The sequence below is a fragment of the Cebus imitator genome, unplaced genomic scaffold (genome assembly GCF_001604975.1).
Source record: "Cebus imitator isolate Cc_AM_T3 unplaced genomic scaffold, Cebus_imitator-1.0 Scaffold241, whole genome shotgun sequence".
NCBI lineage: Eukaryota > Metazoa > Chordata > Mammalia > Primates > Cebidae > Cebus > Cebus imitator.
The window spans coordinates 1,248,965-1,263,334 of record NW_016107556.1 but is presented as its reverse complement, the minus strand read 5'-3'; positions in this window follow the sequence as shown (position 1 = coordinate 1,263,334).

The window sequence follows — 14,370 nt, the reverse complement described above, 5'->3', positions numbered from 1 at the left end:
ATATATTTCCTGCTTCTTTGAATGCCTCGCTAGTGAGAAACCAGAATCGGGAAGGGGATCGTTGGAAGCAAACGTCATATCTGTTGTGCTCAGCATTCTCTCCTGCAAGGCTAGGTTAGCGCCCTGTCTGGAGTACTGAAGTGCGCCATAAATACTTGTGGAGAAAGCAAACGAGTAAATGAATGAGTTGATTTTTGCCGCTGTCTACCCAAGTAGGCTTTTAAACCTCAAGCAGACAGAGATCTTGACCTGGATTTGTTTTTTGTAAATTACACGTGCATACATGTGCGCAGCTCAGCATAAATAAATGGGATTCACAATTCCCCACCTCAGACCAGCTCCAAAGCCGCACGAGGCCCACAGCTAAATGTTACTCAGGGCTTTTGGTCAAACACACTTAGGTTTTAGAAATACCACTTGAAAGCTGGGCAATCGCGGGAAAGCTCATCTCCCTGGGCCACAGTTAACACGTCTATAAATTAAGAATAATAAAACCTACTTCATAGAGTTGTTGTGAGGATTAATTGAGATGATGCTCTGTAAAGCACTTTTCACGGCCCCGATGTGTGCAGCGACGTGTAAATGGTAGTTATTGTTGTATTACTACTGATGCAGTAGGTGATTTTAAAAACTATCTTCAAAATGTGAAATATTGACTACCTTTTCACCTGAGGACAAACCGTAAAACCTTTGTATGTGTGGTATTGCCACCTGCTCAGCAAGGCCAGCCCTGGGAGAAAGGCCACTCCCTCCACCGGTAAAAATTAACACATCTTGGGGTTGTTTTGTTTTGAAGAATTATAGAACCCACTCTTCTGCAGGTTTTCCACCTGGATTTCTGTGGCCAATCTCTTAATTAACAAGCTTTTCTTTTATGGATGTCAAAGACAGGGAGCTCTTTGAAAGCACCTGCAGTCTACTGGCTCTTCCGGTTTTCTTCCTAACCCTCTCTCAAACAACCTGAGGCTTTCTTTTCATTTTAACAGGAAGTGTTGTCCTTCCTGCTGCATACAAAAGACAGCAGTGCAGTGGAGTGAGATCAGAGGGGACGGCTCTGCATACACTTAGGGCTTTCTGCACCTCAGTCCCCTCAATGGTAAACCTTGGAGAATTAGACCTTGTCACCTTGGGAGAGAATTCGTTTCAGGTATTTCCTGTGATGGAAATACCTGAAACACAAGTATATTTAATAAAAGGCAACTACTGATCAGTTTATTTAGCAAGTATCCAAGGAGCATCTGTTTAGTGTTCTATGTACTAAGGGGAACACGCGTGTGTGAGGTAAGCTTCCTGCCTTCAAGGGAGTTTAAGCTGTAGTTCCACACTAGGGGAGAGGGATTGGGAGTACGTGGGATGTGACTAAATATGAAATTAGCAAGCCTCAGGTTCTAAATTGGGGCAGTACTATTGCCATGTGAATTGCTTTAATTCATTATCATTGTAAATGCCATTTTCCTCTAAATATTATGTACATAACTTCCCAAGGCCACTGGTAAAAATTAATGAATAATTTTATGAAGCAAGCAGAGCCACTGATGTAGGACTTAGTCCCTTAATAAGGTGACTCCACATGTTCCCTTATACTAGTAATACCAAAGATATTGTGTCTTCGTGAAAGTGCCATCCTTGGCAGGGCACGGTGGCTCATGCCTGTAATCCCTCCACTTTGGGAGGCTGAGGCCAGTGGATCACCTGAGCTCAGGAGTTCAAGATCAACCTGGCCAAAATGATAAACCCCGTCTCTACTAAAAATACAAAAAATTAGGCGTGGTGATGGCTGCCTATAATCCCAGCTACTCGGGAGGCCTGAGGCAGGAGAATCAATTGAACCCGGGAGGCATAGGTTGCAATCAGCTGAGATCGCACTACTGCACTCCAGCCTTCGGAACAAGAGCGAAACTCCGTCTCAAACAGCAACAACAAAATGTGCCATCCTTTATAGGTTAGGGTTGCATATCTTGCAATGCAAGTCTCAGAGGGAAAGTTTACACATTGTTACACTAATGGCTTCTAATGAATCACCCCTACTGAGGTATCCTTCTGCAGCTGCCTCCCTCATTTGCTCTGGAGTTGGCTTTGCAACTTGCTTTAGCCATTGGGACACAAATAGGACACAAGCAGGGGCTTTCGATGTGCATTTGTGCCTTGCTCCTTGTTCTCCTGGAATGCTACCCTGAGACTGCCATGAAGAAACCTGGTCCAACCTCCTTGAAGAGGAAAGATCCTGAGAAGAGAAAGCCTTGCCATCCAGCTATGCAACCCACCAACTCTCAGCCACTTGAGTGAGCTCCAGGGAAAGCCAGCCAAAAATAATCCAGCCAACCTAGGAATTGTGAGAAATAAAATGGTGGTTGTTTCAAATCACTAAGTGTTGGGGTGGTTTGCTATGCAGTAATAGGTACCTGACACACAGATCACTCATAGGCACTCCTACAGTTAAAAGTTCTAGAGGAAATTCACTCAAGAATCAGTACTCCCACTAGTGTTTTCTGTTATGAAGCATTCAGTTGAAGTTACTAAATCTAAGCTTAGCAGAGCATCACATTTCATGTAAATACCCTCTGTAGAAGTTCTTCATTGAATGGGTTACTAAGCCTCATACTGTTTAAAATCCTTCTGCAGTCAACATAACAATGGGCAGGCAAAATCAGCTTGTAAGCTACCAAAAGCTTTAAACATTAGAATTCCCTGTAACATCAACAGCAGGTATCATAGAGGTTGGGTGTGTTTATCTCTCCCACTTTATTATAAGCCCATTACATTTGCTTTCTTTCTTTCTTTTATTTATGTTTTTTTTTTTTTTTTGAGACAGAGTCTCACTGTGCTGCCCAGGCTAGAGTGCAGAGGCGCGACCTCGGCTCACTGCAACCTCCACCTCCCAGGCTCAAGCGATTCTCCTGCCTCAGCCTCCCAAGTAGCTGGGACTACAGGCGCATGCCACCATGCTCAGCTAATTTTTGTATTTTTAGTAGAGATGGGTTTCACCATATTGGGCAGGCTGTTCTTGAACTCCTGGCCTCGTGATCCACCTGCCTCCGCCTCCCAAAGTGCTGGGATTACAGGCATGAGCCACCACCCCTGGCCTACGTTTATTGGCATGGTTTTATCATAGATCACAAAACGTCAGAGAAGGTGTTAGAGATCATCTAATCCACCACCTCATTTTATAGATGAGAAAACTGGGGCCAAGAGAAATCCTCAGAGCCTTACAAATACCCAAGAACCTGGAGCTCCCTCAGAGCAGAACTGAGAAAACCAATTCATAGTTCTTTACTCTGTTAGTTGAACTTTTCTGTTTTTCCTTGGTGACATTTGTTGCTATTTAAAATATTCTTCCCATGCTTGAACTATGTCTGTAACTTTCCTTTGCACTTAGGATAAAATCTGAACTCTTATATATGGCCCCGTGAGGTCTGGTGCAGCTTGCCCCTCCAGAGATGTTGGTATTGCTCTGCCCCTTGCTGAGCATACTCTAACCCAGGCTTTCTTTCAGTTCACCAAACCCACCAACTCTCAGCCACATGAGTGAGCTCCAGGGAAAGCCAGCCAAAAATAATCCGGCCAACCTGGGAATTGTGAGAAATAAAATGGTGGTTGTTTCAAATCACTAAGTGTTGGGGTGGTGTAGAGAAAAGCAAGCTCTCCTCTACTTCAAAGCCCTTTGCACATGCTGTTCCTTCCACTGACATGCTCTTTTCCAAACTCTTCGCTTCTCTAAGTTCTGCTTTCCCAAACCCATTAGAGTTCTGTGGTTACAAGCAACGGAAAGCAATTTAGGGAATAATGTAAAGAAAAAAATTTGGTGGACATAGAGGTAGTGTTAAAACACCTACTCCAAATGAAGAGACTGCCCAACTGGCTTTGTGTGAGCAACACGGCTGTTTATTCATCCGGGTGCGGGCAGGCTGAGTCCGAAAAGAGAGTCAGTGGAGGGTGGTGGGAGAGGAGTTGGTTTTATAGGTTTGGGGTAAGCAGTGGAAAGTTACAGAAGTTACAGGTTAGGGAGTTTTTGCAAGCTGGGAGGGGGTCATAGGATCTGGAGTCATGAGGCTGACCAAGGTCGGTTACAAAGTCCAATGGCCTTGTCAACTGAGGCCAGAATAAGAAACCACAGAAGAATGTACCCAGTTAGTTAGGTGCTGCAGGGGTTGATCGTTTTTCCGTTTCTCATTATCTTCCAGCTACTTCAGGTTTTCTAATTCCAGAAGGCCCTCCAGAGGTGTGTGGGTGGGCCATCATACGTCAGTCAGCCTAAAAGACATTACAGGTAGCTCAGTCTTTTCAGCCAACTTTCGGAAAGCTCAAGGACAAAACAGCTCAGGAATCTTAAAGATTTGATTCCTGACTAACAAAACCCTATTAAGGCTCAACCAGCAGAACAAGCCACTCTGGTTTTTCTGTTTTTACATCATTCTGCTCGAGATTCCAAGCCCTAGAAGAAAGTCAGCCTTACCTAGTCACATGCCTACCCTCAGCCAGAGAAGAACAGGACCCCTTGAATGAAAGCCCCCATTTAGGGGCTGTTACCAAAGAAGGGAAAGTTGATCAAGGATGACAAAAACAGTGAATGTCCACTCCATAATCTCTCAGGCCTTGCCTTAAATGTCATCTTCTCAGAGAAGCTTTTCTTAACCACTCCATCTGTTGCATGCTTTCGTGACACTCCATATTTTTTCACTGTTCTCATCACATTTCTATAGTTACATATTCTCATGTGTTTGTCTGTGTCTCTCAAATTCTCCCTCCATGAGAAAAGGGACTGCTCCTTTTAGCCCACTACTATACCTTCAACACCTAGCATGGAGCCTGGTGCATATAGGCACTCAATAAATACTTATTAAATCAATCTATAAATGAGCGAACTAATGAATGACTAATATAAGCCTTGTGATTCTTCTGACTTAATCCATGTGATATTAACTTTGCAGGAAGAATGAGAAAAGATGAAGAGAATATAATGAGAGCAGGTTTGTGGAAGATTCTCTCTGCTGGGTTCCTTTGTGATGCTGTGGAGAGGACAGACTCATGCGCAGGATAAATGAAGAAACACGACCTTGTGCATCAGAGATAAGGCATGCTATGCTACGCTGTACTGTTCTTGAGGGATAAATTATACAAGTAATGAAGTAAGACAGGGAGGCCTAGAGTGGTGGTCTGCATGTCTCAGAATGTTTGCAGAAGTAGGAACCCTCAAAACTGCTGCCTGACTGCAGCTGCCAGGAGCTGAGGTCAGCAATGTATTTTCATAAAACTGCTCCCTTGGCCCTTGTTCATGTCAGTTGTGCATTCTCTGTAGCAGAGGTCCCAGAGTGATCTGCCGATGGCTGCAGATCCACAGACAGGTTTTTCACACCTTGGAGAAAAAATGAGAGTAATCAGAGCAAAGTAAAGCTAAATGTGTGCAATTCTTGTATCAATGATTATTACCTTTGTAATCATTTGCATATAGGTTTTTGTTTTGGTTACTTTTTGGCAAAATAAAAAGTAGAGGACCTCAATTTCTATTCCCATTCCCAAAATGTTTTTGTAACGATTTTGATCTATGAAATCTGAAAGCCTTAGAAATCCCCACTTTATAATCTCAGAGACCTGAGTGATCCATGCAAAGGCTTTAGATCCATCAAAAAATCAACTGTTACTGTTTTGTTGTTTCTCGTGTTTTAATCGTGTAGCCTGTTTCTTTTGCTGCCCCATCCCTACTTGGCAGCCATATAATTCCAGTGGTTAAAACATGGGGTAAAGGAGACTTCACTGCCAGAATCACATCTGTGGCCATGGGTCAGCAGGGAGCTGGGCCTTGGCTCTGTCCTGTCCACAAAAAGATCTGGACTTGAGGTCTGGTTGTTACCAGTGGAGGGCCCAGGTTCTTGCTGTTTTGAACAAAGAACTGGACAAAACACACAAAGCAAAGAATGAAGCAACAAAAGAGAAATTTATTGAAAATGAAAGCACACTCCACAGGGTGGGAACAGGCCCAAGCAAGCAGCTCAAGGGGCCTGGTTACAGAATTTTCTGGGGCTTAAATACCTTCTAGAGGTTTCCCACTGGTTACTTGGTGTATGCCCTATGTAGATAAAGAGGCGGAAGTGAAGTTGCAAAGTTATTTACTTGGTGTATACTCTTTGCATATCAAAAGGATATTTTCTGTCATAGCTGAAGTAGAGTTACAGAGTTATTTACTTGGTTGTAAAAAGTTGGGGTTTTTCCATTTGATTCAGTTCTAGGAAGTCCTTAGTTTCCCTGCCCTGAGACCCTATTCTTCTGCTTCATGGTCAGTGGTCATGAGTGTGTGAGAGTGAGTGTGTGTGTGTATGTGTGTGTGTGTGTGTGTGAACACTCACATGTATGTGTGTATACTTATGGCAGGGAGAGTCCTTGGTGGGTGTCCAACACTGTTCCACCATAGGGGAGCTACTTAACCCTAAGAGGATATATTATTCTTAATCCCTGTTTTACAAAGAAGGAAACTGAGACTTAGAACATTTAAGCAATTCACCTTAAGCCTGGTTAAATGCAAAGTTCAAATACTTAATTAACCTTAACCTCTTTGGTCCATAGTTCAGGTGATTAATTGGTGTTACCTGAAGTTAAACCTGCTATGAATTCCCAGAACCCAACATTATAGAAAGACTTTTCTAGAACTAAAAAAGAGGTTGAAAAAAAATTTTTGAGTCAGGGTCTCACCCAGGCTGGAGTGCAGTGGCACAATCACAACTCATTACAGCTTCAACCTTCTGGGCTCAAATGATCCTCCTGCCTCAGCCTCTTGAGTAGCTCAGACCACAAGTACACACCACCATGCTCAACTAATTTATTAATGTTTTTTAATGTTGAAACAAGGTCTCCCTATATTGCCCAGGCTGGTCTGGAACTCCTGGGCTCAATTGATTCTCCCACCTCAGTCCCCCAAACTGCTGGGATTACAGACATGGACCATCGTGTTCAGCCAAGAGGAAAAGTTACCCTCCCTAAGTTAAGAGGGAAATCTACCCAGCTTCTTGGATTTCAGAAGCAGTAGAGCTTTAAGTGCTGTAGATTTACTAAGTATCAAGGGTTATAATCAAAATTTCTTTTCTTTCACTGCTAGTAATTTTTTTAACGACTGCAAACAAAATTCTACCTACTCTTGGATAGTAAAGTAAGCATGCCCATTTTCATAAAGCTTTGAAATCCCATATAATGAAAAGTTATAAGATCTCTGCTTTCACTGGTACAAAAGCGCCGAAGCACTGTGAAAAGCTCAACCCAAATCTTCATGCTTACTGCCTCACTTTCCAAAATTTAAGACTCTAGCTAAACAATGGGAAGGAATCCCTACTCAACCCCTGCTGCCAGCAACCAAAGCATGCTGTCGAGCCAAGAACACCAGTGAACCCTTTAAATTTCTCCACAACCTTCTCCCTGCTGGCAAATCTCAAGTTTCTATTTCAATAGAAATAAGAGCATCATTAACATGCCTGGCTTCACGCTCTTCTAACTCCTTTCAGAATTTTGGGGGGTTTTGCTTGAGAAAGTAAGACCACACTAAAATCACAACTCCCCAGGGTACCATTAAAAGTGGAACTCGGCCGGGCACAATGCCTCACGCCTGTAATCCCAACTATTTGGGAGGCCGAGGCGGACAGATCATGAGGTCAAGAGATCGAGACCATGTTGGCCAACATGGTGAAACCCCGTCTCTACTAAAAATACAAAAATTAGCTGGGCGTGGTGGCGTGTGCCTGTAGTACTAGCTACTCGGGAGGCTGAGGCAGGAGAATAGCTTGAACCTGGGAGGCAGAGGTTGCAGTGAGCCGAGAGTGCACCTCTGCACTCCAGCCTGGTGACAGAGCGAGACTGACTCAAAAAAAAAAAAAAATTAGCCAGATATAGTGGCACACCACTATAGTCCCAGCTACTTGGGGGGCTGAGGCATGAGGATCAGTTGAGCCCAGGAATTTGAGGCTACAGTGAGCCGTGATCGCACCATTGCACTCCAGCCTTGGTGACAAAGCAAGATCTTGAATTTTTTTTTTTACTTTTTATTTTTATTTTTATTTTATTTTTCAGGGAAAGTATGTGGCAGAGAAGAAAAAACAAAAGTAAAAGTGGAACTGTTGCTATACTTAGAAGGGAGCAGCGGAGCTCCACTTTTATTCCATAGGTTGTAAATAGCCCATTATCATTTTTAAATTCCAAATTGAAAAATAATGCTTAATTACCTTAACTTTCAGATCCGTAACCACAAGATCTTCATCAGTGACTCATACACCAGCTGTCCATTTTGGTCTGGCACATTTTTTAACATCAAAGGTGTTTCCTATCAACTATGTCTTTTTCCCCAAGGAAGCTTCATCTTTACTGGAAAGCAATGATCATGTTTGTAGTCTAAGCTTAACTCTTCAAAACATGTATTTATGGAACACCAAGTACATGTAGGCAATTTATTGAGTTTTGTGAATATAAAGGCATAAAAGACATATAGTCCTTTCCTTCCCTAGAGAAACTCACAGACCAGTGGAGAGAAAAATATATATATAATTACAAATTTTATAAATTATGTTAAGTGTGCTGAAGGAAAAGAGCAAGGTTCTATGAGAAAGTTTCATAAAGAGAACGAGTTTTATATTGAGAGGTCAGGGAAGACCTTTCTGGAAGTGATCTGAAAGTTTGACCAAAGAGATGGATAGGTATTGGCCCAGTGAGGAACCTCCTAGGGACACAGACCTCCTCACCCAAGGCTTCTCTGTGTCCTGGACAATGACCAGGACAAGAAGTGCAACTTCTCAGTGCATCATTGATTTCAGAGAGGAGTCCTGGGGCCCTGTCTCCCCACAGGTACAAAGGCAAGACAGGGAGTCCCCAGCTTCTCCCCGGGGGCTTCCTAATTCATCCACCCACACTCTGTTCTCTGAATTCCTGACTCCCCTCAGCTGCAGCACTTAGGTGAGCACTCCAGGAGAGTATTTTACTAGTTCCTATGCATGTGCAGTCTCTACACCTAAACTGTAAGTGCCTGGAGAGTGGGTGACTCTATCTCATCCTCCTTTTATAATGCTCATGGTATCTATAAGAGAACTTGATTTATAGCCACAGTTCAACTAACACCTGTTTAATGGGATTGAATTTTATCTCAGCATTAGTAGTGTGCCAAACATCTGATGTGAAATAAGAGCGAAATTAGACAAAGTAAGCATGCGTTAGAAGTGCAGAGATAGAAAGAAAATGGCAGTGAAGAGCACTGGTGTAGAAGTACTTCCTGGAACTTTACAGAATCCATCTGGTATCATTTTGATTGACTTTGTTAAGGACACAGTTCCTAGGTTCTGAGACTCCTCAACTCTAAGATGCAACAGTCATTGATTAGACAACCGTTTACTTTTCAATGGGTGAAAAATGGCTGCTTTCAATGTATACCTCTATTGAGAGCTATAGAGGCATATCCTGACTTTATTTCCAAAATGTATGCTTTATAATTTAAATAAATCAATACTCATCACTACTTTTCTTTTTTTTTCTTTTTTTTTTTTTTTGAGACACAATTTCACTCTGTTGCTCAGGGTGAAGTGCAACAGCACGATCTTGGCTCCCTGCAACCTCCCCCTCTGCGGTTCAATCTTCCAAGTATCTGGGATTACAGGCATGCACCACCACACCCTGCTAATTTTTGTATTTTTAGTAGAGATGGGATTTCGCCGTGTTGGCCAAGCTTGTTTCAAACTCCCAGCCTCAGGTGATCCACCTACCTCAGCCTCCCAAAGTCCTGGGATTATAAGCGCAGGCCACTACACCCAGCCACATTATTATTAATATTGTTATTATTATTACTTTGAGATGGAGTCTTGATCTGTTGCCCAGGCTGCAGTGCAGTGGTGCGATCTCGGCTCACTGCAAACTCTGCCTCTTGGGTTCAAGCAATTCTCCTGCCTCAGCCTCCAGAATAGCTGGGATTACTGGTACCCGCCACCAGGCCCGGCTAATTTTTATATTTTTACAGGTTTCACAGTGTTGCTCAGGCTGGTCTCAAAGTTCTGACCTCAGGTGATCTGCCCGCCTTGGCCTCTCAAAGTCCTGGAATTAACAGGAGTGAGTCACCGTGCCCAGTCCACATTATTACTTTTAACAGAATTTTGTTTTCTCTTTTGCCTACCTCATGTCCACATCAGTTTAATTCTTTTTTGTAACAGCACCTCGAATTCATTTTAGAAATCATTCTCCCTTAGTAGACATAGCCTGCTGGGCTATTTCATCTGTATGTGCTGCTTTCCCCTAGCGAAGGGATGGAGGGGCACCCTACCCAAGCTAGACTATTCAGACATATCAACAGTGACCAGAACATCAAAGGCCTGGCCACACATGGAGCTTACTCATTCCAGACAAGAGATGTAGACAAGACTTTCCAGAGCTTCTCCTACAAACAGCCTCTAAAACCAATGTGATTTCAAAGTCCATTTCTGTTATTCACAGGCAAAGAATTCTAGACAGTGCCTTGGCTGATGGTACATCTAAAACTGAAGTTCTTAATCTGAGGTCCAGAGTCTTGGACATGGTCCATGGGTTGGTGTCAGGGCTCAATGGACAAGGTATAATTTTTATATTTGCTGATGAGTATATTTTCCCAGTGAGATGGTCTATAGGCTGCTTTTATCAGATTCTCAAAGGGGTCTGTGGCTGAAAATGGGTTAGAAACCACTGATCCCAGAGCAAGAGTTCTTAATAAATCTGTGGATAAACTCAGATGAGGAAAAATTACATCTTTGTTTTCACTAACTTCCATTCATGTTTTCTTATTTATGAATGTTGGTAACAGACCACAGTATTATTAGCAATTCCCATGACTTTGCTACCAGTAGAAATCAGATATTTTCATATCACATTATAGTGTTGCAGATCTCAAAATATAATTTATACTTTTCACTGCTTTAAAATTACAGTGTAGGTAGACCCAAGCTAGATCTTGTTATTCAATGTGTTAATAAAGAAGCATATATATTACTTGATCACCAGATACTTTAATATTTTAAAGCTGCATCTCAACATAATTGGTTTCCTTGGTAATCTCTATGCTTTAGATTATTCAAAACATTATTCTGAGAAGTCCAAATTCTTCATCAGACTGCCAAGGAGCCTATAATACAAAAAAGTCACTAGCCCTCTTAGGAAAACCTTGGTAGAACCAAGCCTCCCAGCCATACTTTTATTTGCTCTACAAAACTAGGTTCCATATGGTAGTTCCTCTCCTTTCAAAAAACTGGCATCTTGGTTGCCAGCACTGTAACCTCTGAATACTTACAAAGCAGCAGGCATTGCCTAAGTCCAGAAAAACACACAAACTTATACAAACCATAGGACAAAACAACAGCAAAAAGAGAGACAAAAAGAGAGAAATCTGGAATCGGTAGATCCAGAGAGGCAGAAAGCAGATTAGTGGTTGCAAGGGTCTACAGAAAGGGGGAAACAGGGAGTGATGGCTTAATGGGGGGATTGACCCCTTAATGGGTACAGGATTTCCTTTTGGGATGATGAAAATGTTTTGGAAATGGAGAAACATGATGATGGAATAGCGCTGTTAAGGTACTAAATGCCAATGAATTGTATACTGCAAAAAAGCTAATTTTATATTCTAGGAATTAGCATTCATTCGCTCAATAAAACAGAAAATCAAATAAGAAATAAATAAATAAAAGGCAGCTCCATAACAATTTCACCCGCGAATTATACAAAGTCCTACTTAGGGGAATAAAGAAAAAAATAAACCCAAAGTTTAATGGTATTTTATTTCCCGTTTTTCCCCCTGAACGCACCCTCCCGTCAAGTTGCTTGTGTATACTGCAATTTGAGATCACTTATGAAATTGTTAATGTGTACTTTAGCCTACACATTAACTTCTGGTTTGCACTTATGCATATTAAAACACACCACTAAATACTCATCTGACAAGCTATATTTTAAACCTCAAACTAGGCTTTGTTGTGGCTGGATGCATTTTTAATATACCCACTAAATTTCAGCCGGCCTGAAGACTGGCTGGCAATGATGATTTATAAGGGAGGGTAGAGTCTCTCATTTTCTGTCCCAGAGTCCGCTCCCACCTGCAGGTCTGGGAATTGGCAGCCCCCTACTGCCTGCTGGCTCTGTGGAGCTTTTAGGAAAATATTTCAAGCATGGCCTCAACTTGGATCTGAAAGATCAGCGAAGGGCTTCCCATTCTGGTAATAGGCCCCACCCAGAACCTCAGGGTGTCCCATTAGAGCTTGCCAGCCTCCATCACAGCAGGCATGGATTGACTGTCCACAAGCCTGTCTCATAGCCACCTCCATTGTTCCCTCTCTGCCAGGGTTTTGGAGTTCCTTTTCCTACTCACGAACCCTGTTGGCACCACACAGCCTATAGGATAGTGTCCAACCGCCTCAGTCTGGAAAGGGAGAACTGACATTTTTTGAAGTCTCACACAGTAGAAGGCTTTTGTCTCAAGCACCCCATTTAACTTCATGAAAAGCACAACCAGGCTTATCATGACCATTTAGGGATGAAGATACTAAGGCAAAAGATCACGTAGCATCACACAACTGGTCAAGCTTTCACCACGTTTCCCTTCCTCCTTCCTTTCCAACCTTTTCTCTACCACTCACTCCTTTGCCTCAGCCAGGCAGGCCCCCTTAACTACTCACTGTCCCCCGACTGTCACACTTTGTCCACAGGGCCCCTCCACCTAGGGACATCCACTTCCCATGTTCCAAATCCCACCCATTCCTCAAAGTTTGGCTCAAGTCTCTTTTTCTCCGAAAAGCTTTCCCAGACCCCAGTTCTCTCCACGTCCTCTGAATTTCCACTTATTAAACCACTGCTCCTTGAACATATCGAGGTATTGCCTGGTGTGGCCTCCTCCATTAAAAAGTAAACTCCCTGAGGGCAGGAATTGTGTCTTATTCCTTTTGTATTTGTTACAAGTACCCCTTTGGATTGAGAGATCAAAACTGCTTGATTCTCTCAATCAGCAAGAGATTTATTCTTTCCAGGCCAAAGCATTCATTCTTTTTCCCAGTTTCTGTCTTCCCCGTCTGCTGCCACATTCCCTGGACAGGTCTCATGGGGCTCCTAGTTGTGGTCTCCAGGATGCCCTGTACAGCAGAGCCCCGCCTAGCACAAGGCTCTTTCCCTGCTGCACCATCTCCCTGAGATGCAGCCTGCTTCCTTTGTAGCTAGAAGATGAAGAAGGCTCTTTTTTTTTTCCTTTTACATGTCTAAAGACATCATTCTTTTCAGAGAGGGACTTTGGGAAAAGTCATGGCAATGAAGGATGGAGCTTATTCAGAGAATGAGCATGTTGTGTCCTGTCTCCAGGTGTGTGACAGCTGCTGAGGGGGTCGTACGTGGATTGTTTTGGCAGGAAAAGGGAGTTTGGTGATATTAAGCACTCTCAGAAAAGGACAGGGGCTTTGGGTTGAAAAGCACTGTTGCCTGCCTCATGTAATTTGACAGAGGCTGTAAGACTCCAGAGGTTCCCAACTATGTCCCTCTGAGCTTTTAATGTTTTCTTCTTTCCTTCTGTGTTCAAAATTCCTCACATTTTAGTTTTCCTGTTTTAGATGATGTGGTTAGCTAATATTTTGCAACAACATTTGTGTTCTCTTTTTTTCTACCCCATCTTCTTCTCCTACGACTTCCAAAAACGCCTTAGTTTTTTCAAGGATGTGGCAGGGAAGAAAACAGGGATTAATCACAATATCTCTAGGCCTTTGTTTTCCAAAGTCCTCTATCTTTTGAAGACCTCAGAGGGCTCATGAAGGAGACGAAAGAAAGAGGCAATTCATAGAGTAACTCAAGCATTTGAATCAAGGCATTGGGAAGAATAGAGGATCCTCCCAAGACCGCACAGCAACCCCAGGCCAAGGCAGAAAAGAAGGAGGCTGTATGATGACTCCAGAAAGGAACAGTTGCAAGCTCAGATGTTCAAATGCCTTTAAAGGATTAGAAAGATATTACCGACAAATAAATGCATCAAGCTGGTGGAGAGACAAGTGGGAATGGTAAAGACTATGTCTGGGGTTTTATTCCTAAGTGTATTAATTTTGTTTAAAAAAATGTACACTATGCTGGTGAAAAAAAAAACAAAACACATCTAGCACTTCATTCTACCCACTGGCAATCTCTGAATCTAGCTAGTTGTGATAGCCTTGTAAAAGATTTTTGTGCCTCAAGCACCAAATAAAATCTGTAGAGCCAGTCATAGTGCTGTGCACCTGTAGACTCAGCTACTCAAGAGGCCGAGCAGGAGGACTGCTTGAGCCCAGAGCATCTGGGCTGTAGTGCACTATGCCAATAGGATGCCTGCACTAAATTCAACATCAGTATGGTGACCTCCCAGGAGCTGGGGACCAGCAGGTTGGC